This window comes from Lepisosteus oculatus, chromosome 14, assembly GCF_040954835.1.
Source record: "Lepisosteus oculatus isolate fLepOcu1 chromosome 14, fLepOcu1.hap2, whole genome shotgun sequence".
NCBI classification, from domain to species: Eukaryota; Metazoa; Chordata; class Actinopteri; order Semionotiformes; family Lepisosteidae; genus Lepisosteus; species Lepisosteus oculatus.
Genome location: NC_090709.1, coordinates 54,510,374 through 54,537,108, shown reverse-complemented (window position 1 = coordinate 54,537,108; position 26,735 = coordinate 54,510,374). Strand labels below are relative to the sequence as shown.

General features: G+C 45.7%; 1 long non-coding RNA gene and 3 other non-coding genes across 4 annotated transcripts; 2 read left to right on the top strand and 2 right to left on the bottom strand.

Moving 5' to 3' along the window:
• Window positions 1-2,747: 2,747 nt before the first annotated feature.
• trnak-uuu (transfer RNA lysine (anticodon UUU)) lies at window positions 2,748-2,820 on the bottom strand. The gene has a single exon. It is a non-coding gene; the product is annotated as a tRNA-Lys (tRNA).
• Window positions 2,821-4,107: 1,287 nt separating this feature from the next.
• Window positions 4,108-4,179, bottom strand: trnaa-cgc (transfer RNA alanine (anticodon CGC)). Its single transcript has one exon. It is a non-coding gene; the product is annotated as a tRNA-Ala (tRNA).
• Window positions 4,180-5,726: 1,547 nt separating this feature from the next.
• On the top strand, window positions 5,727-5,799 carry trnak-uuu (transfer RNA lysine (anticodon UUU)). The gene has a single exon. It is a non-coding gene; the product is annotated as a tRNA-Lys (tRNA).
• A 7,636-nt stretch (window positions 5,800-13,435) lies between these two features.
• On the top strand, window positions 13,436-15,021 carry LOC138242423 (uncharacterized). Its single transcript, XR_011191558.1, has 2 exons — window positions 13,436-13,813; window positions 14,382-15,021. It is a non-coding gene; the product is annotated as an uncharacterized lncRNA (long non-coding RNA).
• Window positions 15,022-26,735: the final 11,714 nt, after the last annotated feature.

The following is a 26,735-nucleotide window of genomic DNA, read 5'->3' as shown; positions in this document are numbered from 1 at the left end:
TCTTGTTGTTTAACCTAGTGTTTTTATAACGCGTGGAATTGACCGCAGCTTCGTTTTCTGAGATGCTTTCTCTCACGTGGTGAAATCTCGACCTCTTTGGCATCTCTGGCTATAGTTCTTCTGTAGAGCAGGCTTTCACACCTCTGCTTTTAGTGCCCTTGAAGTCATTTTATTTTTACAGGAAGACGCATTCCCTAACGATCTCTCCTGTTTTAGAAATGCTTCATAAGGCGTATTTGATTCAACGGACAAACAGTATACTAATTGTACAATGCAGATTTATGCGGCATTCGTACTGGATTTGAGTGGGATTCTGAAATACTTCTTGCAAAGGTATTCAGACTTTCTTGAACCTATAATAAAAAAACAGACCTGAAACTCCCTAACTTCCAATCTCTGATGTTGCTGTCCTTAAACTCGGACGTGATGTTCTGCAGACGTGTGCATAATGTCCTGTTTTCTTACAGTGTAGATATTTTGCTGTTCACGCTCCGCATTCATCTGCTTTGTGCATTGTTAGTCCGCACCTGTAACATGTAATGTCAGCCGTCCCCTGTTCTTCTATATCTCTAGCATGACTGCGTCCGGCTGCTCGGCTTTTGTTTGTAAAGTTTGAGCGAGCGCCCCGTTCAGTGTCACTTTGTCACTGTGGTCAGAAAGCATTCTTGATTCTGCTTGAGCTGCTTCATGAATTCTAGCGACTGTAAGAGCTCTTTCTAAAGTCAGCCCTTCCTCCTGCAGCAATTTATAGTCTCTTATGTGCACATTTTTCCACAAGTTGATATCTTAACATGTCAGTTTCCAATACTCCAAAGTCACAAGATTTAGCCAGTTCTCCTAGTGCAGTCACAAAAGCAACAACAGATTCGTCCTGAGACTAAGTTCTCTGCCTAAATTTATGCCGTTCCAAAACCACTTTTCTCCGCGGTGTAAAGTAAGCGTCTAAGGCAGCTACAGTCTGTTCATATGTACCTTTTGCTCAAGGGAGGTTGGCGAAAATCCGCTGCACGGGAGCCCCGATACAGTGCAGTAGTGTAGCCCGTCTCACGGCATCCTGAGCGTCTGTAGATCCACTGGCTATTTAAAAAAATCTGTACGACTCCATCCATATCTTGTATTCCGTATACAAATACGGAGCTCCGAGGTTCAGTAGAAATGGTGGAAAAAGCTGAGCATAAGCAAAGCTTCTCGGCGCGGCTACCATATCTTCCATAGCGAAAGCTAAACGAAAAGTCCGAAAATTCAGAAGTTCGTTTCTACCAGCAAGAGAACTAAAATCAGCAGTGTTCTGCTCGCTTTGAGTCCGTTAACCACTCATCTCTCGTCGCCATAAATGTTGTGTATCTTAATAAAGAGACGTTTTCATATTATTTTAACTATTTTATTAACTACACAGATCACGCCCTTACACCATATATTCCCGCCTTCTACTCTCTCGTTCTGTTGTCTCGCGATGTCTACTCACTATACTACATTTAGCATGACTTCTTGTTGCAGTTGAGCTCAAAGCTGGAGATGATCTCCATATTCTACCGCCGTAACTAGTCCGAAACGTAGTACACAGTACACACTTTTTAAGTGAACTCAGGTTGATAAAAAATTAAACCAGCGCCCTGTCACAGAAACGTACCCCAGTCTCCCGCGCAACAAGCGGGGGTACTCAGCACTATACTAAAGAGGAGCGCTTGTCTGCAGCTGAGCGTCAGCTCTGTTTACTGTCAGCAGTCATTTCCTCATTTCCAAATACTTTTTCACCTGCTTTCAGCTTTTAAAGACGGTCATAAACGCTCAAGAAGTAATTAATGTCATTTGGAAGTCTGTTTCTGTTGTCTCAGCTCTTGATAAAGAAAAGCCGTGCGTGGGAGACTCCCTCTCTGAAGAAGTTTGCCGTCACCCTGCGAGGGAGAAGAGCCATCAATCACCGAGGCAACTACTGAGACAGTTAACATTAAACAAGTGAAATGCGAGATGTTGTGATTTTTTTCCCGCTTAAGGCTTCTATCGTTTCTACTCTAACGAGAAAGACCTCTTTATTAGAAGTGAGATTTTAACAAACGTCTCCAGGGTTAACTGCGACCTGAACGCAACGCCTTAGACCACCAGCCATCTGGCCTGTGGTACTTAGAGCAGTGCTCAATAAAAATGATCAAAAACCGAAAGCGCTTCTTATGCGGATCAGTATATTCCGATACCACTGGTTCTGCAGAAGAAATAAGAAAAGCCGAACTCAAAGCAGTGTGTTGCCATTACGGGTACTCTGCAGCTGCTTTAAGATCTACTCACACCGTGTTGCCATTAAGGCTACCTAGTTAAAAAAAAAACTTATCGTCATCTTTTTGAACGTGATTATTAGACACCCGTTAAATCTCAACCGAGGTTTCTTGAGAGATCGTTCAGCGAGCGAGTATTAAAAAACTACGTCGCTTCCAACCTCTGCTCTCACTGTAAACTCAGACGTGATGTTCTGCAGATGTGCAGTGTGCCTTTCCTCTTGTCGTATTCAAGAGTACTCACTGTGTGAGCTCCTCACTGCGTGTTCTGTACTCTACTGTGATTTAATTTAGATGATTACGTGGAGTAGAGTGACAAGATCTACTTGAACATTTTCGGTTTGTGAAATGAAACACTAAATACACTACTGTAAATACAAGTAATGGACATTTAAAATAACCACAGTACACCTAGAAGAGTGAAAGATAAAAGACTATTTAGAATGACATTCACAATAGACTTAAGAACAGCACAACCGCCCGTACAGGGACTTGAACCCTGGGCCCTCAGATTAAAAGACTGATGCTCCACCGACTGAGCTATCGGGGCTCTGAAAGAAAGTCAACACTGTCGGGATCCTGGCACGTGTCTCTTGTTCCGAAGAGTAGTCATACCTGACCTGTCTGGAATGACCACTGACAGACTTTATCATGAAGCGACGGCACCACTCCCAGTAGAATGAGTGAGAAATACAGCATGACATGGGTAGTAAAGGGGCTCCCACAATCCATCTTTCCTCACATTACTGATTTTTTTCAATAGCATTTGGACCTTTTTTCACATTCAGATTTTTTTCACATTTAATAAAATCTTTTAATCAACAACATTAAAAAGAAAACAAATGGAACATTTTTTGGAACAATAATTAAAACAATCTTTCAATGCCTTGGTTGTATACGTGTGCACACCCTTTATAAAGGGAGTTGCAACAGTGCTGAAATTTAAAGAGCATTTCTGTAGAGAAAACAGCCTTGATGTTAAGCTTAGGGAGCCTGTCTTTTAGAAATTCTATTTCTTAACACCCTGCACAGCCTCCCGACAGACTAACGAATATTTTTGGGAGAAATTGGCTCACACACCGGAAGACACTAACGTTTATTTACGTTAGAGTATGTGAATAACAGTTTAACCGAAAAAGTCTGTAATTGTGATTTTGTTAAAATTCAATAAATCGTCTATCATCAGTAAGTAATTATTAAGAAATTGTTTTATTTCATAAACTATAAGACAAATTAGAGAGTTTATAGGTCATAAACGTCGCTTATGTTCTTTTAACTCTAGCGTTCAGGATCCAAACCCAGGTGCGGACGGTTGTGTTTCTTGAATCTCTTGTAATCATCAAAAGTCGATGTGTAGTCCTTCAGTACTTTCTCGAGTTGTGCCATGGACATTTTATACGATCAATACTTGTCATGCTCTTTTGCATTTTCATTAACAAACGGAGTTCAAAGTTCAAAGTGTGTTTATGGCTGTGCTTCACATCTACACGAGAGCACTCGTAACAGTACAGGACACGCAGTGAGGAGTTCGTGAAGCTTTCAGTTTAGTGCGGAGTTCAGAAGGAGGATTCGCTCGTTGAATCTTAGAGGTGTTTTCTGTAACAGCCACGGCAAGTGTGAAGTAATCTCTGGATTTCCTGAATTTGAACTAAATGATTAGTTCAAATAATTTAGGATTTAACAGAACTAAATGAGGTACATTTAAAACAGCAGCGCAATTCTGCAGCACGTCGAGTGTGCCTGCATTTAGTTGTGTAAACCTGACTCTCTCTGAACACAAGCAAAGAGTTTTCACTCAACAGAAGATTGCGATGTGAGTACTGTAATATAAAGCACCTGGAGATGCCAGGGATTGAACCAGGGACCGCATACATGCGAAGCATGCGCTCTACCACTGAGCTACATCCCCGATGAAAAACGCAAGGGAACAGACTTGTCCAGATGCTCACTGATCACAATCCACCACTCACGAAGAATGCCTGCAGTTTCCCACTTTCGCGTTTCCTCTACTACAGAGTAAATGCATGGGAATGAAGAAATAAGAAAGGAAAAATAATCGCATTGAAGCTTCAAGAGACTGGGCACAAATTAATCTATGATTTTTGTATCCAGTCACACGTGCGACGGTGGTTAATTCCCAGACGGGGGAGTGCTTTTTTCTACCTCATTACTCGACTGTCTTTCAATTCTGTTTTATTTGAAAGCTTTTTGCATCTTTTAAGTGCTCTTGATTAAACTATGCATAGAAAAACAGCACTACTGATTATTTTCATGGACCGATGCACACTTGTTCTGTACAACTCGAGTGATAAAGCCCTGTCTGCAAATATTGTAGAAGAAAATAAAAGGGTGAAACAACGCCCCAACCACAGGAATGGTAACAGGAAGGATCGTGTTCTTATTTGATAAGTCCTTTTGAGATGTCTTGTCAATGCACACAGGCGTTAGAGCTGAATAATTTACTTTTAGTGGTGTTTTTAAACAAAGATGGAACATGTTATTTCTATACCAGGAAGAAAGGAGCAGACTTTAACTTTAAGAGGCAAAAACGACACCTTATCAAAGCTAATATTAATTAAAATGACATCACAACAAAAGAGTGGAGCCTTGAGTGAATAAAATTAGTTTTCATTGGACGTCTGTGTCTCCATAACTTTATAGGTGAGAGAGAGGATTGTGATAATTTGCAGGTGCTTCTCGGAACTGCGTTGGTGGTACAGGCGCCTTCCAAATAATTGAGTCGGGTTTGAATCCCAGCCTGTACAAACCCAAATCTTTTCAAGATAATTTGTGGTCCGCTAACACATCTTTTGAAACACTACAACAGGTAACACCCCGTGTGAAACATCATGAACATCTGATAAAGCCTGAGTTTTACATACTCTAACGTAAATAAACGTTAGTGTCTTCCGGTGTGTGAGCCAATTTCTCCAAAAAAATATTTGTTAGTCTGCCGGGAGGCTGTGCAAGGTGTTAAGAAATAGAATTTCTAAAAGACAGGCTCCCTAAGCTTAACATCGAGGCAGAAAAAATGCTGTTTTCTCTACAGAAATGCTCTTTACATTTCAGCACTGTTGCAACTCCCTTTATAAAGGGTGTGCACACATATACAACCAAGGCATTGAAAGTTTTTTTTTTAATTATTGTTCCAAAAAATGTTCCATTTGTTTTCTTTTTAATGTTGTTGATTAAAAGATTTTGTTAAATGTGAAAAAAATCTGAATGTGAAAAAAGGTCAAAATGCTATTGAAAAAAATCAGTAATGTGAGGAAAGATGGATTGTGGGAGCCCCTTAACTACCCATGTCATGCTGTATTTCTCACTCATTCTACTGGGAGTGGTGCCGTCGCTTCTGGATAAAGTCTGTCAGTGGTCATTCCAGACGGGTCAGGTATGACTGCTCTTCGGCACAAGAGACACGTGAATTGCGAGGATCCCGACAGTGTTGGCTGTCTTGCCCGGATAGCTCAGTCGGTAGAGCATCAGACTTTTAATCTGAGGGCCCAGGGTTCAAGTCCCTGTTCGGGCGGCTGTGCCGTTTTTAATTCTATTGTGAATGTCATTCTAAATAGTCTTTTATCTTTCACTCTTCTAGCTTTACTGTGGTTATTTTAAATGTCCATTACTTGTCATTACAGTAGTGTATTTAGTGTTTCATTTCACAAACCGAAAATGTTCAAGTAGATCTTGTCACTCTACTCCACGTAATCATCTAAATTAAATCACAGTAGAGTACAGAACACCCAGTGAGGAGTTCACACAGTGAGTACTCTTGAATACGACAAGAGGAAAGGCACACTGCACATCTGCAGAACATCACGTCCGAGTTTACAGTGACAGCAGAGGTTGGAAGCGACGTAGTTTTTTATTACTCGCTCGCTGAATGATCTCTCAAGAAACCAAGGTGGAGATTTAACGGGTGTCCAATTATCACGTTCAAAAAGGTGACGATAAGTTTTTTTTAACTAGGTAGCCTTAATGGCAACACGGTGTGAGTAGATCTTAAAACAGCTGCAGACAGAGTACCCGTAATGGCAACACAGTGCTTTGAGTTCGGCTTTTCTTATTTCTTCGGTAGAACCAGTGGTATCGGAATATACTGATCCGGATAAGAAGCGCTTTCGGTTTCTGATCATTTTTATTGAGCGCTGCTCTAAATACCACAGGCAAGATGGCTGGTGGTCTTAGGCGTTGCGTTCAGGTCGCAGTTAACCCTGGAGACGTTTGTTAAAATCTCACTTCTAATAAAGAGGTCTTTCTCGTTAGAGTAGAAACGATAGAAGCCTTAAGCGGGAAAAAAATCACAACATCTCGCATTTCACGTGTTTAATGTTAACTGTCTCAGTGGTTCAGTTGGTTCTCCCTCGCAGGGTGACGGCAAACTTCTTCAGAGAGGGAGTCTCCCACGCACGGCTTTTCTTTATCAAGAGCTGAGACAACAGAAACAGACTTCCAAATGACATGAATTACTTCTTGAGCGTTTATGACCGTCTTTAAAAGCTGAGGGCAGGTGAAAAAGTCTTTGGAAATGAGGAAATGACTGCTGACAGTAAACAGAGCTGACGCTCAGCTGCAGACAAGCGCTCCTCTTTAGTATAGTGCTGAGTACCCCCGCTTGTTGCGCGGGAGACCGGGATACGTTTCTGTGACAGATCGGTGGTTTAATTTTTTAACAACCTGAGTTCACTTAAAAAGTGTGTACTGTGTCCTACGTTTCGGACTAGTTACTGCGGTAGAATATGGAGATCATCTCCAGCTTTGAGCTCAACTGCAAAAAGAAGTCCTGCTAAATGTAGTATAGTGAGTAGACATCGCGAGACAACAGAACGAGAGTAGAAGGCAGGTATATATGGTGTAAGGGTGTGATCTGTGTAGTTAATAAAATAGTTAAAATAATATAAAAACGTCTCTTTATTAAGATACACAACATTTATGGCGACGAGAGATGAGTGCTTGACGGATTCAAAGCGAGCAGAACACTGCAGATTTTAGTTTTCTTGCTGGTAGAAACGAACTTCTGAATTTTCGGACTTTTCGCTTAGCTTGCGCCATGGAAGATATGGCAGCCGCGCCGAGAAGCTTTGCTTATGCCCAGCTTTTTCCACCGCTTCTACTGAACCTCGGAGCACCGGATTTGTATACGGAATACAAGATATGGATGGAGCCGTACAGTTTTTTTTAAATAGCCAGTGGATCTACAGAAGCTCAGGATGCCGTGAGACGTGCTACATTACTGCACTGTATCGGGGCTCCCGTGCAGCGGATTTTCGCCAACCTCCCTGGAGAAAAAGGTACATATGAACAGACTGTAGCTGCCTTAGACGCTTACTTTACACCGCGGAGAAATGTGGTTTTGGAACGGCATAAATTTAGGCAGAGAAGTCTCAGGAGGAATCTGTTGATGCTTTTGTGACTGCACTAAGAGGACTGGCTAAATCGTGTGACTTTGGAGTATTGGAAACTGACATGTTAAGATATCAACTTGTGGAAAAATGTGCACATAAGAGACTATAAATTGCTGCAGGATAAAGACTGACTTTAGAAAGAGCTCTTACAGTCGCTAGAATTCATGAAGCAGCTCAAGCAGAATCAAGAATGCTTTCTGACCACAGTGACACTGAACGGGGCGCTCGCCCATACTTTACAAACAAAAGCCGAGCAGCAGGACGCAGTCATGCTAGAGATATAGAAGAACAGGGGACGGCTGACATTACATGTTACAGGTGCGGACTAACAACGCACAAAGCAGATGAATGCGGAGCGCGAACAGCAGAATGTCTACACTGTAAGAAAACAGGACATTATGCACGAGTGTGTAGAAAGAAAGACGGTTCCCATCAGGAAAAGAAATTTAATACAAATAAGGAAGGGACAAAACTGCGAGCAGTTCAAGAACAGTCTTCAGACTCAGATGAATTTGTTAATTCCATTGACCCTGAAGGTAAAGAAACTGTTCGAATAAATGGCCAAGAGATACAAATGGTGATAGATACAGGAAGTCAAAGAAACTTCATTGGAGTAGAACTTTTAAAGAAAGTGTTTGCACACAGAACTAAACTTCAGCCGACTAAGAATAAATTTTATGCCTATGCACAAATTAGTCCACTTAAGTGTGTTGGCTACTTTGAGGCACAGCTGAAATGGCAGAAAAATGTAATAAAGGACAAAGTCTATGTAGTTGAAGGAAATGTAGAAGCGTTGTTGAGAAGAAAAGCATGTTTTGATCTGAAGATTCTGAATGTAGGAGACACTGTCAATGCGGTTGACCAGTCTTCAGAGAGGTTTAAGCGGTAAGCACAGGAATATGAGTCACTCTTTAAAGGTTTAGGACAGATCAAGGGTTACAGTCACAAGGTTACAGTAGATGAGAAAGTTTCACCAGTAGCTCAAAGTCTGAGACGAGTACCCTATCCGATGATAGAAGCTGTTAATCAAGAGTTAGATAAAATGTTGGTTGATGTAATTATTGAAGACGTGAATGAAGGTGCAGAATGGATCTCAAATATTCTGATAATACCTAAAAAAGACACCAAGGAAGTGAGACTGTGTGTGGATCTGCGAGAAGTGAATAAAGCAGTTATCAGAGAGAGACATCCAGTACCAACGGTTGGCAGCATATTGCAAGCAGTGCAAGGAGCCAAAGTTTTTGCAAAGTTAGATGTTCGAAAAGGGTTCTGGCAAGTTGAGTTGGCCCCAGAATCAAGACACCTGACTACCTTCATCACACACAGGGATTGTTACCATTTCAGAAAAGTTCCTTTTGGCTTGTCTAGTGCCCCAGAGGCCTATCAGAAAGCTATGGACTTGATGTTGTGTGCAATGCCAGGTGTTGTATGGTATATGGATGATGTTGTAGTACATGCGGAAAATGAAGAACAACTAGAACAGAGGCTCAGGCAAGTATTCCAAAGATTCCAAGACAGAGGCTTAACTTTAAATAAAGATAAGTGTATATTTGGCCTGAAAGAGATCGAGATACTGGGACATTTGGTCACTGCAGAAGGAATAAAACCAGACCCGAAAAAGGTGACAGCTGTTTGCAGTGCACCGAGACCTGAGAATGTTGCACTTTTGCGCTCATTCTTAGGAACTTGTGGATTTTTGATTAAATTTATTCCTAATTATGCAGATATATCAGAACCCCTTAGAAAACTAACGAGGAAAGGACAGAAGTGGGAATGGACATCGGAAACTGAGAAAGCCATTGCCAAGTTGAAAAGAGCACTTGTAACTGAACCATGTCTGGCATACTTCAAACTAGATGCGCCACCAGTAGTGATCAGTGACGCGAGTCCTGTAGGACTTGGAGCAGTATTGCTACAAAGACCAGAAGAAGCCAGTGGCATATGCAAGTTGCTCACTTACCCCAACAGAAAGGCATTACTCGCAAATAGAGCGTGAAGCCTTGGGTTGTGTTTGGGCAGTGCAACATTTTAGGACAAATTTATGAGGAGGCAAGTTCACACTTCAAACGGATCATAAACCCCTCATTTACATGATCAATCCCAAAAAGGCAACTTTGTTACCACCCAGGATACAAAGACTTGGATTGAGATTACAGCCGTATGATTACAGAATTGAACACATAGTAGGGAAAACCAGTGTCGCAGACTCATTGTCACGTCTTCCTTTACCAGACACAGAAGACACTGGTTATGTAGACAACTATGTTGATAGAGTGCTTTCAATCAGCACTTATGAACTGCATGCACTGACACTTGAGGAACTTAAACAAGCAACAAACGAAGATGGCACATTGAAATTGTTGATGTCCATAGTGGAAAAAGGACAATGGACTAATCCAATTCCAGACAAACTGCAGCCATACCACAGGTGTAGGTTGGAGTTATCTACATATGATGGACTGCTTTTAAGAGGACAGAGGATTGTGTTACCGAAAACAAAAATCAGACAAGCACTGAAAATAGCACATGAGACACATCAGGGTGTAGTTTGTACACAACAGTACCTGAGAAGCAACTTTTACTGGCCCAACATGGACAGTGATGTTGAAAGACTAATCAGGAATTGTTCCACTTGTGTGTTGAATCAGCCATTGCAGGAGGATCAACCTCTCCAACCACTTGAATTACCACCAAGGCCTTGGACAAAATTGGGCATTGCCCTGGTAGGTCCCATTCAGAATGAATACATATTGACTGTCATAGACTATTATACTTCTTAACCTGAGGCGGTTGTTTTATCAGACATATCTTCAGCCACAGTTATTAGAGAGCTGATGAACATCTTTGCACGATTTGGTTATCCACTAGAGTTAGTAAGAGATAATGGCAGGCAATTCATAGCACAGTTGTTTGAATCATTTCTGACTAATTGTGGAATTAAACACATCCGTGCATCACCTTACTATCCGAGAAGTAAAATTGAAAGATTTCACAGATACCTGGAAAAGGCCTTAAGAGCAGCTGTGACAGAAGGAAAAAAGAGAGAGAGGAACTCCCTAAGATTCTGCTGACTTATAGATCAACACCACACAGGGCATCTGGAGAAACCCCAGCTAATCTTATCTTTGGGCGTGATATCCGGACTAAACTACCAAACGTGGAAAAGAAAGAAGAAGAGCCAAGGGACATTCAAAAGACAAAAGATATCCATAGACATCATGAGGAGTATGCACACAAACTGAAATTATATGCAGACCAGACACATTGAGCAAGGGATCACAACTTCAAGGTCGGTGATGTAGTTTGTGGTTGGCCTAGACAATGGTAAATTGGATGCCAAGTTCAAAGACACTCGCAGTGTGTTATTGAGACACACCTCTTGTAACTCTTTTGAATTAGTGAATGTGGAAGATGGCTCAAAAATAATGAGAAATGTAAAACATCTTCGACAGGCTCCTCCATTGGATCTTGATTTTGAATCTGCAGAAACAGAAAATGCTGAGAATACAGGACTTTCTGACGTGCAGGAATTGCCGAGTCCTCAGACAGTGGAGAGTACCTCCATAGGAGAACCAGTAACTTTACCCAGAAGTGAAGTAACAACCAGAAGTGGCACGGTTATCAGGAAACCGGCTCGTTACAGAGACATTTAAAAATATAGGACTTGCATAGCTCTCCAAATGTGATATTGAGAAGTGACTTAAGTAGAAATTGAACTAAAATTTGAGTTGGTACGCATAGAAATAGTTGTAAAAAAAAAGAAAAACAAAAGTTGAATGTGTTGAATAGAAATGGAAGGTTTTACATACATTTTGTTGTAATAGTTAATAACCGTTTACTGTGTGTTGATATAGAATTGTTACAATTTTATGGTAAAGTTATGGACTTTAAAAATAACAAAGGGAGGGATGTAGTATAGTGAGAAGACATCGCGAGACAACAGAACGAGAGAGTAGAAGGTGGGAATATATGGTGTAAGGGCGTGATTTGTGTAGTTAATAAAATAGTTAAAATAATATAAGAACGGCTCTTTATTAAGATACACAACATACCCAAAAGGGGGGTGCAGCTCATATTATTCAACCTCCTTACACCTATATAGCACCTTTCCAGACTCTCCAGCTCTCTCCAGGTCATGGGGATCCCCTCCATCCCCACCAGTGTGGAGCCCCCTGGGTGACGTTTAGGGTGACAGAGCTGCAGGGAAAGGAAGAGCAGATACCGACCATAGATTTAAAAAACAACAACATTTTCACCTCCATCTCTCTCTTTTCCAGAAGTAAAGAAGATCAGTAACAAAAATGGTGGAGAACAAAGGTAGGTGTTGGTACCTCCGAGGTCGAGAAGGACACGCACAAGTCGGCTTAAAGATCAGACGCTGTTAAACAACGGAACTCCTCATCCCGTTATATCATAAGGACGGAAGTCTGGGAAAATCAAGGATGACGTTCTTGAGCAGCGTCAAGTGAGATCTAATTAACAAAATCGAAAATGAATGCCCACCCATAACAGCCGCAGGTGGTTCTATTATCCTCGGGAATCTCCTCCTTATGTCCAAATGGCTTCAACTGTGGGAACGCGTAGACCTGATGGAAGTCTGATAGGACTTGGGGCGCCCTCTGGCGGAAAAGGGCCGAATTATCAGCCGCTTGGCCCTCTTCAACAATAAGGGGTCCTCAAACAACTAGTAAAAAAAGTTAATCGTTACTACTGAAGTTACTACTAAAAGACCCGCTTATTAGATCTCGGTTACCACCATTTCATCATCGATGTTCTAGAAAATTAATTTTTATTTTTGGATTTAAATGAAACAGCTCTGTGGTTCCCCCTTTGGGAAAGGCACAAATTCCTGGCTCATTTCTCCCTGTTGCCGGGACGAGCTTTTCCTGCAGCGGCCGAAGCAGCTGCATTTGAACGCTCTCCTCCGCTCCCGTCTTATCCGTCTGCCGGGCTGTTTTCGGCGGCCCACGGCGGATTTTAACGCGGAGACTCAGTTCCTCCGGCCTGTCAGTGTGGGACCCTCCCTTCAGTCTAGTCTCTGTCACCAGCTGGATGAGCCCCTGACTCTCTCTCTCGGCCACAGGTACGAGAGCCTGAACGGCAGCATGGCCAGCAACTGCAGCGACGTGAAGGCGGTCCGCGAGAGCGAGCAGCAGGAGAGGGAGAAGAAGACGCAGGAGGCGGAGGCGCTGTGGGCACAGGCCCACGCCCTGAAGGACCAGCTGGCACGGCTGCGCGAGGAGAAGGCCCGGGTGGGGCGGCAGATCCAGGACAAGCTGGCGGAGAAGAGGCGGCGCCAGGGCGGCTGCTGGGCCTACAGCGACAAGACCAACAATGCCCGCCTGAGCGCCCTGGAGGGCGAGCTGCGCCACCTCTTCAGGGAGGACAACCGCCTTGCCCGGGAGATCTGGGACAACGCGGCCGAGCTCAACTGCATGCAGGCCGTCCAGCGTGTGTGTGTGGGTGTGTGTGTGTCCTGTGACGGACTGGCGTCCTGTCCAGGGTGTGTAAGTGTGTGTGTGTGTCCTGTGATGGATTGGCGTCCTGTCCAGGGTGTGTAAGTGTGTGTGTGTGTCCTGTGATGGACTGGCGTCCTGTCCAGGGTGTGTAAGTGTGTGTGTGTGTCCTGTGATGGATTGGCGTCCTCTCCAGGGTGTGTAAGTGTGTGTCTATGTCCTGTGATGGACTGGCATCCTTTCCAGGGTGTGTGAGTGTGTGTGTGTCTTGTGATGGACTGGCATCCTGTCCAGTGTGTGTGTGTGTGTGTGTGTGTGTGTGTGTGTGTGTGTGTGTGTGTGTGTGTGTGTGTCCTGTGATGTACTGCTGTCCTGTCCAGGGTGTGTGTGTGTGTGTGTCCTGTGATGGACTGCTGTCCTGTCCAGGGTGAACCCTGCCTTGTGCCTGTTGCTTGCTGCCCACCCTTCTCCCTCTCTCCCTCTCCCTCAGGGAAGCTCGGGAAGCCCAAGCAGCTGCAGGAGGTGCAGCGTTGCCTGTCCCGCGTCCAGCAGATCCTGCTGAGGCTGCACAACTTCTGCCATCGCCAGCCTGGGGCAGAAGACCGAGGCGGGAGAGAGCTTCCTGGATTACATCCAGGACTTCAAGGAGGAGTACCTGAGGAGCCTGGATGAGGCGGAGCAGGTGGGTGGAGGGGCAGAGGGGGAGATCGGTGGTGTGATTTTCTCTCCCGAATTTCAGTGGGAGCCTCCGTCAGTCAGACGGGTAGCTGTCTACAGTAGCTGGAAATAAGGAAACTACGATATTTTATGATTGTCATTCATTTTAGAGTTAATAACTGCCATTTTTCTCCACACATCTACACACTGTGCACAAATGCACACTACACACATTCTGACTACAATCGCACCGTACACACCAACACAATGTATACACACAACTGATCTGACACAACCGCATACTATACTATACTATATCCATCAACGCAACTCGTACACACAATCACACTCTACACCCAACTATACTGTACTATACTATACTATACACACTACACATGCACACATTCATACTGTACACATCGTCGCAACACATACACACACTGTACACACAACTGATCTGTATTCACAATACACACAACGACACACTACACCCAACTATACTGTATATACACTACACATTTGTACTGTGTACATCAATGCAACACATACACACAATTGATCTGTGCACACGCACACGCACACGCACACTGCAGTCCTTCCAGGTGCTGTGTGCCTGCTGCTCCAGTGTGGGGGAGAAGTTCTCTCACTGCGAAGACGCCTACAGCTTCCTGGCCCTGCGCCCCTCCAGTCTGTCTGCGGAGCAGCTGCAGAGGGAGTACGACTGGGCCCTGCAAGAGCTGGACCAGCTGAGCCTCTCCCAGGACATGGCCATCGGAGTCTGAGGCAGGAGGAAGAGGGCCGGGAAGAGCTCTCTCACGGCCTTTGCGCTTCCTGCATTATAATGGAGTCCCTGCTAGGCCATCTGTCTAGTTTCTTGATGATGTCATGTGGTGATTTAGGATGTCATGGAGGATGGGAATCGCTTTTCCCTGCTCCTGGGGTTCTGGTGAGGGGTTTTCATGCAGACTAGGATCAAGGCTAGGGTGTTGCTGATCTACAGCAGGGGGGTTTGGTTATGTCCATGTTTCTAGTGTGACTGCAGAAAATTTCAAATGCACCTTTTTGACTATGTTCATTAATGGCATTTGGACAGCTTAAGTGAGGGGGGTGACTGTCACATAGCTCCACAATGTCATACTTGGGATCCCCCACACGCGGTGTAATTCATGTGCCTGATCCCCATCTGTATAGCGTGAAATAATGGAACTGCACAATAAAATGGTCTCGATGGGAGCAGTCTGATTCCTTTGCCGTCTGTGATACAAGCTGCCCAGCCCTGTGGTTTAAGCCGATACCCTGGCTTCTCTCCAGACACAGCTGGGTGAGCTCCTCCAGTCAGGACAGGAGGGTCTTCTGTACACAGAGGGGGGCAGGGGTGTGGAACAAGCCGCCCAGCCCAGTGGTGGAAGCCGAGACCCTGGCTTCTCTCCAGACACACCTGGGTGAGCTCCTCCAGTCAGGACAGGAGGCTCCTCTGTACATAAAGGGTGGTGGGGGTGGGGTACAAACGTACCCTTCCATTTGACTAAACAACTTTTTCTCCATATCCCTGCTTTACCCTGAGAGCCAAGAGGGTGGAGTCCCATCCAAATAACAAAAGACAACACATCTATTCAACTGACTCTCAGAGGTGACCGAACACATTTCAGGTTTACACCACAGTTAAACGTGCCTTTCCTTCATTTCAGATCGCTCTGCTCCCCATGATCTCTGAAAACCCACTCTCACACACCACGCCCTCACATCGCACATGGCTCTACATTCACCAGCTGTAATACAGCTACGAACAAAGACAGACATTGAAGTTCGCCATTACTAAATGACATTCGTATTAGTTCATGCATGTATTAATGTTCACTGGAAAGCAGTTTCAGTTAAATATTAAAATGTTCCCAGCGACAGCTGCATAACAGACTCATGACAGTAGTGACCGTATTATGTCCACCCTATCTGGGGACGTTCTAATGTGACTCCAGCTGCTTAAACCACATGAAGAGGTGATGTCAGTTCGTCCCCCTACTTCAGTAACCACTAGAGGGCAGCAGTTCTTGCTCTGGGTTCGCTGAAAGAGACTTACAGAAGACACAAGCGCAAGAACGGAGTCTGGAGAGATGTTCAAATAAATGCTGCCCCTCAGGGAGACTCGACTGTGTAAGAGCCTGCGACCTATGAAAAGAGTCTTTTATAGTGATATTTTTATATTTATTTCGGATTGCTGTACACATTTAAATTTTTCATCTATTCTGGTGTCTGTTTTTTTTTTTTGGCTTGTCTTGGACTGCTGTAGCACATTAATTTCCCTTCAGGATCAATAAAGTCTTATCTATCTTCTGCTCTGTTTTGTACCGTACAGAATGATGAGTTACAAGCTAAGTCAGCCATTTACAGAGCAACGCCCACACTAACACAGATTATTTTTTTTTAAATTCCCATAACAGATAACAGTATATTCAAACAAAGCAATAGCAATATAATAAACCTGACAGGAGCTACTTTAACACCTCACGCTCTTTCACACTTCAATTCTCTCAACAGTGGGCAAAAAAATTTCCAGCAAAGAGATAAGACTTTTATTGTCCCCTGAGGCAATTTTTTTATGGACAACCAGCGCTCCTGTACATTTAAATAGCATGCAAAATAAGAAAGAGAGAAGAAAAGGAAATCATTGCACATTACACTATTGTAACACAACAGGGGTTCAGGTCGGCCCCCCACTGTCAGGGGCTCAAACCCGGGACTCCCACATCGCTCAGCAGGGACCCAGCCCGGTGAGCCAAAGAGAAAATGGCATGTAACGTTTATAACACATCACAGAACATATTGCACCCAAGTGGGTTGTAAGAGTCAAAATTGTTTATCCTTGACATTTTTGTGTTGACAGCTGTAATGCATAGTGGAACAAAGGAATGTTTGTATCCGTTTCACTTACATTTGGGAGCCCTGAAATGTTTGCCAGAAGGAAGAAGTTGGTATTCAGGGTTGAGGATGTGGGAAGGATCTGATATCATTTTTCCTGCCTGTCTGATTAGGGATTTTTCAAAGATGGCCTGCAGGGAGGGCTGCTGTTTCACTCCCTTGACCTTGAAAGCTGTCTGGATGAGGCGGGTCATTTGCCATTAAAATGAACTGATAGATGACCGAACCACACTGAAATACCATATCTGATAATGCTCCCGATTACAGCTCCAGAGACAGATAAAGTGGGTGACCGCAGCTACTGTCTGCAACACAGTGTGGTGTGAATGATACAGGGTGTAAAGACCTTTTTCAGATGAGCTGCGATCAAATGATCGGAACACATAGGAGACGAAACTGGAAATTAGATCATCTAACAACCCAGCAAACAGGGCTGAATGGATAAGAAAACCCAGAATTAATGAAGAAATATAAGGTAACCATATGAGGAATCACAGGAGAAAATATATGAAATAATTTAAAAAACAAGAGTATAATAGTGGAGCTGATCTATGATATGCAAACAGACAAAAGGAAAAAATATTATTGTAAATGGAAAGAAAAAATATTCTAAGCAAGAAATTATTCTGCAGACTTAATGCTGTCAACACTAAAGGCAATTCAAGTTAAACAGGGGGCTAATTTCAGCGGCCACATTTGTTGCTTCTGGTCTTAAGGGTGAACTCCAGTTTGGGGCGCTGCTTTCAGTTCATTACAACTGACCCCAGCAGGAAGGGCAGTCCCTACATCACAATTCTCACGAGCTCTCACCCGTGATGAGAGCAGCCTTGCCCTGATCTCCACAAACATGGCGACCATACAGGACTTGCACAACGTTCACGAATTCGTGAAGGTCTCGGAATTTCTCACATTTTGCAGTACCCTCAATAATTTCTTCTGAGACGGAGATTTAATAACTGGTTGGAGAGACTGGGGCAGCAGTCCCCGTTTAACACTACAAAGTGTACATTGCCACAAACAAAATACGTGTTCCTAAAAAACGTTGCAAATGCAAAAGTTTCCCAATAGCCTCTGAACACAACTATAAAGTTTACTTTTACAGCGGTGAATCTATTTGGTAATAAACAAACAAGCCAATAGCATAATACCTTAACGCCCTTGCCCAGTGTTGAGGAGGAAGCGCACCTAGGCGCTCATAGTACCGCAAAGCAGGCTGGGAGTTGTAGCCGGGGGGAGTCTGAGGGTCAGCACGATGATATGTATCTGCATATGTAAATATTGTGATAGTAGTTTTAGTGTCCTGTATAGCTCTAGAAGTGTATAGCCCAAAGTTAACGAGTTACCACCCTAACCATGTGTAAGTGTTCTGTCGGTCTCCTCATGTGTGTATAGCCTGTGTTTGGTTTTTGTGTGGTTTTGTTTGGAGAATAAAGCTGTCGCTTGATTCACTATCATGTCTCCACTTGTCCTTTGTCCTGAGGGAACCTGAAAAATATTACATTGGTGTCAGAAGCGGGCAGGATGGACAAACCGTGGCAGACATTAACTGATTCTGTCAGGCGCCGCCTAACCCTAAAAGATACCGAACCGAATGGCAGAGATGGCCATCCACCTGGCGGCGGCGCTGGAAGGAGCAGCCTGCCAGGTGCTCCTGGATGTCCCGGAGGAGGACTGAGGTGAATACGCGGCACTGGCAGCAGCTCTCCAGCTGGGCCCGGTCGCCGCTGATGTCATGTTCCTTGCCTGCCGAGGATACCCGACTTTCCCCCAGCCTCGCTGGAGCAGGCCTGGGCCCTTGCTACACAGGATGAGGCCGTGTTCAGGGTGGCTGGAAGTGCCAGCAGACGCAGTGCGCCCTGCTGGCTGACCGAGGTGGCGACGGAGGAGTCCAGTGAGGGGGAAGAGGAGCCAGCCTGCACAGCAACCCCCGCGGAACAGCCCCGCAAGCTGTTTTGCCAACGCTGCAGGAAGAGGGGACACCGAGCCCGGGCCCCAGAGCCTCGCACACCTAGATCGGCTTTGGGAAACAGGAACGGGGCGCCTCAGCGCGGGGATGGCCACCCTTGGAACACCTCAACCCCCCACTCCAGAGAGCGCTGGGAAGACCAGCGCCCTGCACGCCACCGTGGGGTGAGTCGGCTGTAGCCAGGGTCTGTACCTCCACTGCCGAATCGAGGACCAACCCTGCCTGGCCCTGCTCGACACCGGTTCATCAGTAACCCTACTCTGGCCTGGCATCCTCCCCGACACCAGGTCCGGAGAGCGCTGTGAAGACCGGTGCCCTGCATGATGTCATGTTCCTCGCCCGCCGAGGAACCCAGGAGGCGCAGCTGGAGATGGCTCTCCAGGCCTTTCTCAAGGCCCTCTCACCTGAGGAGCTGCGGCGCCACGTACAGCTGGCTGCGCCGGCCTTGCTGGGGCAGGCATTGGCCCTTGCTACACGGATGCAGAGCGCCCTGCCGGCTGACCAACAGTTTTGGTTTTGCCAACGCTGTGGGAAGAGGGGACACCGAGCCCGGGACTGCCGGGCCCCAAAGCCTCGCACACTTAGCATCGGGAAACGGGAACGGGGCGACTCAGCGCGGGGACGGACGCCCTTGGAACACCTCAACCCCAGCTCCGGAGAGCGCTGTGAAGACTGGCACCCTGCACGACACCGTGGGGCGAGTCAGCTGTAGCCTGTACCTCCACTGCCGAATCGAGGACCAACCCTGCCTGGCCCTATTCGACACCGGTTCATCGGTAACCCTACTCCGGCCGGGCGTCCTCCCCGACACCGAGGACACCAACCCCTCAGGATGGGAGGCCTCCAGCCTGTGGCTAAGGACCGTGACGGGACAGCTCGCTGCAGTCCGGGGGAAACAGGTGCTTGCCTTCCGTCTAGGTGCAGCGACAGTGCGCCACCCCTGCTACCTCGTACCGATCCAGTAGGACTGCATTCTGGGGGTGGACCTGCTGCAGCGAGTGGGGGCCAGTTTGGACTTGGACCAGCAGGAGTTGGTGTGGCAGGGGGAGTGACTTCACCTGGTGGAGGGCAGGCCCGGCGAAGGCTGAGGGACAAGGGCTTGCTGGAGATGAGAGAAAAAGAGGCAGTAGCGGTGTCAGTCGCCGGGGCGGAACGGGCCTGCGAGCCGGGGAGCGAGCGTGCCAGATCCTGCCCCCGGGGGCCTGACAAGTCGGCGGTGGTGGGGGCCGAGCGTTGCATGGAAGCGAGGCGCGCCGTTGAGGACCTCTACCGCCGCCGAGGCAAAGATCCGGGAGATGGCCGCAGCGGGGGTGATTGAGCCCTCCACGAGCCTGTGGTTGGCACCAGCTATACTGCTCCGAAAAAAAGACGGCTCGTGGAAGTTCCACTGTTTCGAATTGGACTCGGGCTGCGAGACGGCTTTCAGTCGGTTACGTGAAGCTCTGGAGGGGGCGCCCGTGCTAGACTACCTCGATCCATGGTTACAGTATATCCTAGATACCGACGCGAGTGTCTCGGAGGTGGGTGCGGTGTTGGCGCAGGAGGGGCCGGATGGGGAGCGCGAAGTGGCTTACTATAGTCGGGCTTTGACTAGGCCTGAGCGGAACTACTGCGTGACCCGTCGCGAGGTGCTGGCGGTGATGGTGGCGGTCCGCCACTTCAGGCCGTACCTGTTCAGGACCCGATTCCGGTTGACCGACCATGCGTCCCTCACCTGGCTGCTCCACTTTAAGGAGCTGAAGGGGCAGATGGCGCAATGGATAGAGATCCTGCAGGAGTACGACTTCACTGTCGTGCACCGTGCGGGGTCTCGCCATCTCAATGCCGACGCTCTCTCGCGGCGCCCCTGCAAGGTTGCGGACTGCCATCACTGCGCCCGGCGGGAGCAGCGTGAGGAGGCTGTCCGCACCGTGGCAGAGGTGAGCACCGCGGCCACGGCCCGGGAGGGGCCGCTGGGGGTGGGCCTGCCAGACCTGGCGCAGCGTCAGGCAGCTGATCCTGACGTGGGGCCGGTGCTCAGCTGGAGGGCAGCTGGAGTGCGGCCTACGCGAGAGGAGCTCGCCCCGCACCCGAAGTCTGTCAAGGCCCTCTGCGCCCTGTGGGAGGCCTTGGAGGTAAAGGACGGGGTGCTGCGCAAGGGGTGGCGGGTACCCTCCAGTGGCGAGGTACGGTGGCAGCTGGTGGTGCCTCGGTCGCTCCGCGGGGCGGTGCTCCAAACGGTGCACAGCCAGCTGGGCGTGGGACACTTCGGCGGTAAAAAAACCTTGCAGCGTCTCCGAGGCCGTTTTTATTGGGGTCTTTGCCACCGGGACGTGCAGCGGTACTGCCGAACGTGTGCGGTGTGCGTGGCGCAGAAGGGTCCCCCGAGCGCTCTCGGGCCCCCCTCCAACAACGCCAGGTGGGGGCTCCTATGGAGCGGGTGGGGGTGGACGTTTTGGGCCCGTTTCCACGCACTGAGGCCGGGAACCGCTACGTCTTGGTGGCCATGGATTATTTAACGAAGTGGCCGGAGGCCAACGCCCTCCCGGACCAGAGTGCCCCCACGGTGGCCGATGCACTGCTGGAGGGGATGTTTGCCAGGCTGGGGGTGCCGGAGGAGTTACACAGTGACCAGGGGCGTAACTTCGAGTCCCAGGTCTTCGCCAGAGTGTGCCAGCGCCTGGGGATCACTTAGACGCGGACCACACCGCTGCATCCCCAGAGCGACGGGTTGGTGGAGCGGTTTAATCGGACGCTCGCCACCCAGCTGGCCACCCTGGTGTCCCGGCACCAACGGGACTGGGACCGCCACCTCCCCCTTGCGCTCTGGGCGTATCGGACCGCGGTCCAGTAATCCACCGGGTGCACCCCGGCTTCGCTCATGCTGGGCCGGAAATGCGAACACCGGTGGACCTGGTCTTCGGCCTGCCGCCCGGAGATGGGTCGGCACCACCGGCTGGACCGGACTACGAGTGGGACCTGCGGCAGCGGATGCAGGGGGTGCACAGCTTTGCACGGACCCACCTGACACAGGCGGGGGTCCGGCAGAAGCGGCACTACGACCTGCGCTGCAGGGGGCCTGCCTTCCAGCCCGGGGACTCGGTTTGGGTGTACAACCCGCGCCGCCGCAAAGGCCTCAGCCCTAAGCTGGCGCAGTCGTGGGAGGGGCCCGCTGAGTTACTCGGGGTGGTGGGCGAGGTCTGCTACCGTGTCCGGTTGCGAACACGGGGGAGAGTGGTGGTCCTGCACCGAGACCGCCTGGCCCCCTACCGGGCCCGGGAGGAGGAGCCGTGTGGGGAGGCTCCAGAGGAGCAGCCGGGGCCGGAGCCGGCCGATAGTGGGGCGTCCGTGGATTGCCAGCCGTCACGCAGGGTTCCGCAGCAGTTGGCCGAATACGAGTACAGCCTGAGGGGGGTGTTCGACCTCGGCGAGACGCCAGACGCTTCAGGTGGGGGCAGTGTAACGCCCTCGCCTGGTGGTAAGGAGGAAGCGCCCCTAGGCGCTCGTAGTACCGCTGGGCATGCTGGGAGTGGAAGCCGGGAAGAGTCTGAGGGTCAGCACGATGACCAGCGGCTGACCCTACCTGTGTAAATAATGTCCTAGTAATTCTAGTGCCCTGTGTAGTCCTGTAAAAGTATAGTGTGTTGTTAGGTAATTACCACCCTAAATGTGTGTACGTGTTCGTCAGTCTCCTCATGTGTGTGTTGATCCTGTGTTTGGTTTTTGGTGTGGTTGTTAAATAAAGTCAGTGCTTGGTTAATCGCTGGTATAAACAGATGTGTGCCATGTTTGCCTTTGTCAGCATTTGTTTCAAAAATAAGTTCACGATACGTTAAAAACACAAAAAGCACAAACTTCATAACACAACGATACAAAATCAAAACCAAATCATAAAGCCAATTAAGTATCTATCCTTTGAAAACAGAGAACACCTTTATATCTACAAAAAAACCGTGACATTTGTATCTATATTTGAATTACAAAGCAGACCAAGTAGTCGCTGAATTCAAAGTTCAGATCTTGGCCAAAACAAGAAAATCAGACCTGAGCTAAATTCGGAACAAAAGCCTCTGCTTCGCCGTTTACTGAGCTTTTGATCAATGTCTGAGTGAAAAAGCCACTCTCTGGCACATACTGCCCAATGTAGCGTAATATTTCAGGTGATCTAAATCCCAGTTCGACATCAAGTTTCCAACTCGTTTCCTTAGTCTTGTTTACCCACGGACCAGGATTCTACTGTATGAACTTCCGGGGATATTACAAAATGTTTGATGGGGCATCAATCATTCCAGGCGGAAATGGACTCTTTTTTTTTTCTCGAGGGATCATATTAAACATTTCATTCATATCGAGAGGAGGATCACCATGAGACACAAAACAAACAGTTTAATTCTGTCTTTTTTAGAAAGTAGCGTTTGTGATACATTAATAATATTTTTGTGGAAATATAGAAGTTGTAAATTTTTTAATTTATATTTGAATCGAAATGTGGTTTTGAGTCAAATATTAGTGTGTTCATGTAATTAGTTTGTGTTTGTCATTACTATATATATATTGCCATGTTACTAGAATTTGTAACTAAAGTTTACTAGTTGTGTTTTTTTATGATGATTAGCCATTTGTTGATTACAATTTTAAAGGTATGGGTTTAATAGTCGTATATTCTACATCTTTTGCCCACTGGGATGTGCCGGTTTTAATTGAACAAAGCTAGATACACATTTTCTAATGCAGCCTTCATTACAAGACAGTTTATTTCTCGAAAGCGTGATATGTAAAAAAGAGAAAAACGAAAATATATGGATGACAATATTTCAAAGATGAAGATATTACTTTTGAGAAATTTTCATTTTATGTATCAAGACGCTTTTCAACCACTGGTTTTAGACCTTTGCTATGCTTCCTGAATCATTTTCAGTGTTATAAACTGGGTGTGGAGGTAGCGATCACTTTGTAGAGCAGTTGACAGGCTGGAGCTGTTCAGACTACTCTTGTTATTTCTCAAATGCTTCCATCTTTTTTCTTTCACGCTAGGACGCGAGTGTGTACATGTGTTTGGTTTTCATTTCACTGATTCTCATTGAAGATTTGGGAATTAAAGACGAAAGAATCAGTTGCCTTGGAAAGCAGAAGCTTTGGTTCACAACGATCTTGAAGACACGCCCATGTAGTGCAGCGTGTGATATTTGTACTATAAAAGACCAAGTGCTCAAAGTGACGTCTGCGTTTACCGTTTAGACTTTTCATCTTGGGCACACTTTTAGAAAGCAAAGATAGAGCAGTTGTGTTGAATCACACCACGACAGCTGTCAGCAGAGTGGCGCAGCGGAAGCGTGCTGGGCCCATAACCCAGAGGTCGATGGATCGAAACCATCCTCTGCTATACACACCGTCAGTCTAATGAAGTGAATTAAAATGGGTTTTTTTCTCTCGTGTGTGTGCAAACTTCACACTTACTGTATTCATTAATCTTTACCAATAGCAGATGCCCAAATGTATCTTTGGTTGTTCTGAGATCCTTGATAGTTTCCTCAAATCCTTCAAATGAACATCCATATCAAAGCACAGTGTACGAAGTTAATTTATTATATTTATTACTATATTTATTATACACGTGTAAATTAATTACTTTTTCGCAATAATTAATTTATTATATTTATTACTATATTTATTATACACGTGTAAATTAATTACTGCGAAAATAATTTACTTCGTACACTGTGCAGAGTGCCGTATACTCCTAGTTGCGGCACACACGATACATACTGTAAAAAGCCTCAGGCACTGTGTTAGATGTGTTTTCGACGTTTTATATGCGTTTATTAATGATTATATTTGATTATACGTCGAGGCGACGTATATATACGTATAGCCGTATTTTCGCCGTGAATATACGTATATTCGACGAATCAATGCCCACAGCTTGGCATACAAGGGTTTTGCTGAGGGGGTCTTGCCACCTGCCTGAAAAAAAACAGTAAAATGTTTGAGTGCCTATAGAGTTTATATTTTAATTTTCTTGAGAAAAGTTGATACCATTTCCTGGACACCCCGTCCCCCATCAGTGCGCGGTGCCCGGGGAAAAAGCTGTAGGGGGGCTTCTGAAATTCTGAGGGGGGGGGGTGATATTTTGGTTGAAACAGAGCTGTATGGTGCAGCTACCCAAATGAAATCTCGCAGCTATGCCATTGATTAGTGCTTCATGATAGAAGATAACGACTAGCAATCTGGTATTTGCGATGAAATTCAGTTTCACATTTTTCGTCACTCTCACGGTTTGTATTGCCTGGAGCGAAAAGTACCATAAGCGTTCATTTTTGCAGCTACATAGACGTTCTGAATCGTTAAGAAAAAAATGTTGTAAAACCAACAGAAAGCACAGACTGCTATAACTAGTCCTAATTATATAACGATTTTAAGTATAATGATAAACTACTGCAAGGAATCGGTCCACCTGAGCAAACAGGATCGTAATGTTGACACTCAATAACGACACTGATATGTGCAGTTCCTGGACGGATAGCCCTCCTGCCCATCAAACAGACTGAGTGACTGTTCGTGTCATTTAGTGTTGTCTGACCATTGACAAAGTACAACTATTTTTTTAGGGCGCAAATTAAGTTAGGTAAATCTTTTTGCCCAAAACTGAAGGGGCGACACTCCTCCCTCCCCCCCGTGATGCCAGGCCTGTCCCCATCCTATTCCATAATGTCATTATATATAATACCATAAAACAGTACGATCCTTACTAACTGCATGCGTTAAAATTGCACATCAGCTCATAGCAGGGGGCACATAGCCGCGATGTATTATCAATGTTAAATTTCAACCATAATATCGACAACATTAATAAACGCATACGTTGAGAAAATATCGAACCCAGCACATTTTCCGGTTATATACCACAATGCATTGCTAGTATTCGTTGGTCACCATTTTGGACACGTTTTTCAAACGTAGAAGTATATCCGCAAATATCTCAGCAATCCTCTTTTGACGAGTAAGCATGAACAATAATAATACTATCTGAATACATACAGATCTTTCTTAATATTATTTTGATTAAAATAGTACGTGAATAAGCAAAAAATGGCACATAAAAATAGTGTGAATGGGGAAGATGACACAAAATCGTTTTTGCCGTTTCTCTATTCTTATTCTATGTTGTACTTTCAAACTTTGGGTACTCTTTAATTAGGACAGACTTTATTGCTCAACTGCTATGATGCAAGCCAAATTTTATACATTTATTTCAGCTTTGAGCTTCATTTTTTAGATTATACTAAAGAAGATATTAATCATCATTTTTTTGGGAAGTAATATTATATAATTTTCTCCTAGCTGCGGTGCTGAAGTCCCACCCTACATCAACAGAAAAAGAAATAAAGGAGCACGCAATGTGTTACTTGAAGAATGCATATGCAAGGCAGGGGGCCAGGAGATCTGGACACTGAAAATAATAGGTTTTTGGTTCTAACTGTGAGGACAATTAGACAGGGTTTGCAAATAGTGGACAAAAATCGTCTTAACTTCCATTGTAATATTTTTTTTTTCTTGGAAATATAGAAGTTGTACATTTTAAAATGTATATTTGAATCAAAATGTGGTTTTGAGTTAGTGTGTTAATGTAATTAGTTTGTTTGTCATTACTATACTGTATATTGCCATGTTACCAGAATTTGTAGCTGAAGTTTAAGACTAGTTGTGTTTTTTATAATTATTGCCCATATGTTGATTGTTGATTGATTGTATACAATGTATAATTTGAAACACATATGTTTCAGGTGTGAATGTGTATTTTCAGAATAAATTTCTAAACCTAATCATTGGCTTGGTTTACTTGTTTCTACACCTATAAAACCTATCTTTGATGTATAATAGACCTCTACCCATATACGTATAATAGACCTCTAATGTTATCCGTATAATAGACCTCTAACCATATACGTATAATAGACCTCTAAAGTTATCCGTATAATTGACCTCTAACCATATACGTATAATAGACCTCTAAAGTTATCCGTATAATAGACCTCTAACCATATACGTATAATAGTCCTCTAAAGTTATCCGTAAAATAGACCTC